Raw genomic sequence first — 5,923 nt, forward strand, 5'->3', positions numbered from 1 at the left:
AAAACACCATTGTCTTTTTCCCATGGATTAGGGGTTGGATCCAAAAAAATTGCAAAGGTGAAGGTAATCAAGCTATTGTTGGTGGAGATTGTCATAGAAAGTGGTATTCATGACTCATAAATTTTTGAGGATTCTTAGCTAGAAATCAATTAGCTTTTAGATCACAACAAACATTTAAATTTGGCTTTGGATCATCTTGTTAGGAGGGTTAAGGAGATATTGAGTAAATCGGGGAACTTTTCTTGTTGCCACACTTATTATGCACTAAATATTATTACAGACAGATTGTCAAAAAGAATGGTGAATGTTGCAGTATGCCCACTGGGGATCACAAAGTTTCATGACGTGGAGCATTATTCAATGTTTGCTAGACAAAAAAATTTCTTGATGTTGTGTTCCTTGTTCATTCAATAGAAAGACATAGGTATTTGTACTATTTGATGTTAAGAGACCATTATAAACTTGAACTTCTATTTTGGTTTCTTATTTGGAATATAATTTTAGAATTATCAATGTAAAGCTAATTTATTTGCAGTTGTTAATTAGAACTTTGGAGTTTTAAATATTCTTTTCTTAAATTTATTTTATTTTGATTAATAAATTAAAATGTTAAATATGGTCCGCCTGGGGTAGCTCAAGTGGCGATGGTTGTGAAATGAAGTCTCACCAAACTAGAGATCTTGGGTTCGAATCTTGTGCTACTCTCCCCCTATAACAAGGTGAATAATGGACAATGTAAACACGAAAATTGAAGAGTTCTACCAAGCTTACAAAAAAAGAATTAAATATTATTTTTATTTAAAATAAAATAAGCTAAATACTATTTTTTTCCAAAACAAAGACAATAAAAACAATCTCCTATTTATTTTTTATTTAACTCTTTACTTATATATTTTAATTTAAATGATTTCCTCGTATCCGTTAGTTTTTTTACCATTTTGAATAATTTCCTACTCTCCTTTGGCATATTTTTTCTATATAAAACAAGAGGGGATGCGGGCAGCTAGTCCCTGCCCTTTGCCCTATGTGGAAGTTAGCAGAGTCAAGTTGTTCTAACTGCATAACAAAACAAACCAAACAACCAAACAAGTTTCAATGTGAAGTGTAGTCTACATGTAGAGCTAGTGAAAAAAATAGGATTTAGTTACAAGCTATTATCTTAAGGCCAGTCATGTTAGCTTGTTGCAGTCACTGCTACTTTGCTTGCAAATTGTTATGCACATCAGCAAAAATTGTTATGCACGATGTGCAAAGAAAGTTGCAGAAGCTCTATATAGCACTAGAAAAATATATAAATAGAAAATGCCAAATGCCAAACATCTTGCCCAAGAGAATTCCAAACTAAAGTAACTCATCCAGAGACTAGCACGCTTGATTTGAAAAGATATTACTCAACAGTGGGCTAGAACAACAATGGCTTGAAAGTCACAAAGCGATGGAACATGTGAATCATTGCCCTGTGTCAGTGAGGATCTGTTCCTTAAATCGATGGTATGTCGAACATCAGAACTTCTAAATTGATGTCGTTTCAGAAATCCATGCATAGAGGTTTCAGAGTTTCCATTACCCCCAATATTAGGAGCAACTGTCCCCACTTGAACCTTTTCAGTAAAATTTATGCCAGAAAGAGGATATCCATTAGAGATGAGACCTGTACAAGACTCGGAGCTTCTAGTTAGAAGAAAATTATGTTGCATTCCTCATAGTGAAATTTGATCCATTGGAGAATGATTCTCATGCACACACTGTTCCAATGTGGCACCTGGTTGAGTGGCCAGATCTAATGAATCTGATCCTAGAGCCCTTGAGCTCAATGACAGTGTTGACAGAAGAGAGAGAGCACAACCAGAGTCAGGGACTCCTAAAATATTATGTGTAGCCGTTGCTACTTCTAAGCCAGTATTCATTCCTACTCCCAGTGGAAATGAAAAATTTAAGGCCTCGGTAAGATGGTTTGTTGGGTTTTGTGTATAATGTTGAATGCCTTGACTGAGAACATTGGTAGGGGAAGCCTTGGAGCTATGCAAGAGATGGAGTAGCTTGTCAGCACTTTGATGGGACAGAGCATTTGCAAAAGATGGGTGATTAACACCTGGTGTTTGTGGATGGCCATCAAACATCAATGGAGCCTCTGGTTTAACAGTCTTTGGCAAAGTCCCTTTCCCCTCACTGTGATCATCCAAAACTGAACTTGAAAGAATCCTTGGGTGCATAAAGGATGATGTTTCTAGCAAAAGGCCAGTATGCCTATTATCTGTGTGTTGATAATTAAACAGGCAACTGATATTCAAGCTTTCTGCATTATAAGAATTCCCAGAATTGATAATGGATCTTCTTTCTAAATAATGATTAATTTAATTTCTTGGGTCCCATTGATATCAATGGCAACACAATATTCCTGGTTTAAAATTCCTAGTTTAAATAAGGCTGTTAAGATCTCAAATCCACTTAGCTCATTATTGCATGTGATCCCATAATCAAATGGCAACGATCTATGTTTCTTGATGGGTACCTGGTGCAAGGGTAAATGCCGGTAAACAAAGAAGAAATCGAGGCAAGCTGATAAGCTCAAAATCATAGTAGTCAAGTATTAGGAAACACAATATGCTTCACATGCATAAAACAAAATTGTTGTAATTTGTGGTTTCTGCAACAATTAAAACTGCTATATTGAATAAAGGCTTCACATGATTGAGGACTGTAATTGTTATATTGAATGAAGGCTACACAGGATTGAGGACTGATGTAGCCAAAGGCTAGTAGCTATAACGTTGCTCAGATTGCCTATGAATTGGATGGTTTGAGTACAAGGGGTCCAAGGCGAATGCAAAGTACCATGCATTCTATCCCAGCATCAGCCATAGAAGTAGGAATGAACACTTCAACGGTTGAAAATCCATCAAGTACTCTAGTGGAGCCTCTAACATCTTTACATCTTTACGTTGCTTTCACTCCAAGTGAGTCTTTAGTGAAAGTAGTGCTTTTTTTGGGCCTCTCAATAGTGGGAACTTGAAAGATGATACATTGATCTTGAATAACAAAGCCCCAAGGTGGCATGAGCAGCTTCAATGTTGGAGTTTGAATTTTCAAGGATGAGTGACAGTTGCATCTATAAAGAAATTTCCAAAGGTTGGAAAGGATCTGTTCACTATGGATTAGCAATATCCCTTCCCATCTTTTCAAGCATTTTCCATCTGTCTTAGCAGTTTCGACACTGTGTTGGCTTGTGAATAGGGGGACTCTGATGCTGCTGGTTGATCACATTTTCTCGCCAATATACCTCAAAAGAATCAGAGGGTCTTGAATGCTTAAAAGTGCATATTGCTTCTCTCACCTTTGGGGATTGGCAATCTATTAATTTCATATGGAAGTTCATGAGCTCAAGAGATTCAATGTGCATTGTTGAAACATGATAACATAATTGATGGTAATAACAATTTGTTATAGTAAGTCTCAAGAAAATTTAAGAACGCGACACTAGTCTTTTCTGTATATGAAGATTTGGCCAGCACCGTGATGTTGGTATTATAGGTCTATGACTCTGTTATGACCTGTAATTGGAGACTTTTTTGTTGTTGTTGCTTCTTTTTCAGAAGAAGTCCTTCCGAGCTCTTTTGTAAGGCCCTTCAAGCTGCTGGATGGTTGAGAATGGATATGCATGTACAAAATGAATTATTTTCCTATGAATAGAAATGTGATTTTTGTTTCCTCGACCCTTCAAGCTGCTGGATGGTTGAGAATGAATATGCATGTACAGAATGCTTTATTTTCCTATGAATAGAAATGCGATTTTTTGTCGAGGAAACAAAAATGATACACACCAAAAATGCTAAACCAAGCCCAGTTTGTTGCAAGTAGTGCATTATACCCTTGACTAAGGATCAAAAATAGTAAATTCAAAAGCTTTTAAAAGAATTGTCTGCATATTTGACTGCAAGATGCCAAAGATGAAATAAAAGTGTCACCACTTTCAATAGAGCTCTGAGGTAGTCCATTGTTTCTTAAAACACTTTATGATATTTACAAGAAAATTCTATAAATTTATTTTCTAGGAAAGAGGCACGGGCATTTCGTAGGACAACAGGCTGTTAGAATCAGGTCTCAAGATAATGGAAAGCATGTTCGAAGGTCCATATATGTTGGCCCCAAATTTATGGTAAATGGTAGCTGAAACCGAACCAATGCTGTTAGACCACGGGATGTACAACATTAAAGTAGTTAATGCCCTAAAAAAGCAACTTGGCATAAAAGAAAAACAACCATAAAGCCCTACCATTATGGCATAAACAGAAGTGATCACACAAAGCTGTGAAAATCAATTAAGCTGTGACAAGGCAAACAAAATTCATGCCTCTCTACTCTTAGGTTTTTTCTGAAGCTGCCTTACTCTACAGGTTTGAAATCTCGAACCATTAAACAGTAGGAAAACCCTAAAATATCCCAGTTATGATTTCTACAACAGTAAATAAAGAGAAAAACACATAAATTTCCCTAAAAAATTGTACAACCCATGCATCATACGAACATAATAATATGAATGTAGTGTGTGAATTCTTATATCAGATTGTGATACAAACTTGTTGTCTATACATTGGGAATGTCAAACTGGCCAACTCGGAGACACTGTTGCCCTGAACAGTAAACTCTTGGACATCTTCCAAAATCAATATTCTAGAAACATCAAATTGAATACCAGGGTTGAACAATGAATCAGCATAAACTCCTAGACAACATAATATTCACTATGCTTCCAACAATACTGACCATGGCATTCATTCCCTTGCTTGTTAAAATATAACAATATGGATCAATCCATACAAACTTTCTGCAGCTGACTCCAACAATTCATTTTGTTCTCCTAGCCTTACAAGAATTCTGACTAATCAGCTAGCTCTGATGAATAACATCAACGTCATAAATTAAATATATATCACTTAAATATAATGTGTGGAATCAAAAAAATAAAAAACCAAGTTAGTGGACTATGTGGGCCCTCGCATGAGAGCCAAGTGCCTCACCGCTCCATCCTTTGTCTCCATTACATAGCATGCAATCCCTAACCATGCCACTTAACGTTGCATCAAAGCTAACATATGTGACTCATTTTAGAAATCCAGCTCAACCGAAAGTGGCTAGCAGCAACTCAACCGGAAGTGGCTACCAACAACTCACTCTTCCTTATTCCTACCTCATCTTTTTACAGGAAAGTCTATCTCTGGGATCGGACCAACATGAAGAACCACCTGAGGGAGAGAATCTATCATTAAAACTCGACTAGGATCTCACCAATAGGAAGAACAACTTGAGCGCTAGGCCTTGTGAAGCTTACTAGCCCAGAGCGGTTTCGATGTTCTCACGGGTGCTAAGGGAGAACTTGTGAAGGAACCAACTTGAAGCCACAAAGATGTAAATGAGCTATTATAGCCACCAATGCTATGATGAGGCAGCCTAATCTAATTTTGCAGGAAGCAACAAAAAGCGAGGATCCAGCCTAATAGCAAGACGAGGTAGACCAGGTTCAACTAGCAAGGTTTAATTTCAATATGAAGCGCTGCCTACGTATTCATCCCAGTTTGCGTATTCATCAGAGTTTGTTCTCGATAGATGTGGAGATTCGACATCTGGAGGGTTCCTCTTCTTAACTTCAAAACAACTAAACAACTACGGGTAAGAACAAAGGTAATTGGCTAAAATACCCTTCTAATTATGTGTTCATGAATCAGTTTTCCTTCTTGCAAAGCTAACAGAGAAGCACAGGAATTGAATACAATAGGGAAAGTATACATGTCTGGCATAGCGTGTGTTCCTCTCCTTGACTTCAAAACAACGATGGGTAAGAACAACAGTAACAGGCTGAAATCCCCTTCTAATTATGTGTTCGTGAATCAGTTTTCCCTCTTGCAAATCTAACACAAAAGCACAG

The 5,923-nt window shown here is 37.1% G+C and overlaps 1 pseudogene; it reads left to right on the forward strand.

Annotated features, from left to right (window-relative positions):
• The first annotated feature begins 2,527 nt into the window (after positions 1-2,527).
• LOC149177534 (tubby-like F-box protein 3 pseudogene) lies at positions 2,528-3,234 on the forward strand (annotated as a pseudogene).
• The last annotated feature ends 2,689 nt before the right edge of the window (positions 3,235-5,923 follow it).

The sequence above is a fragment of the Pinus tabuliformis genome, chromosome 4_1 (genome assembly GCF_031772625.1).
Source record: "Pinus tabuliformis cultivar Carrire ecotype Pingquan chromosome 4_1, CPIR1, whole genome shotgun sequence".
NCBI classification, from domain to species: domain Eukaryota; kingdom Viridiplantae; phylum Streptophyta; class Pinopsida; order Pinales; family Pinaceae; genus Pinus; species Pinus tabuliformis.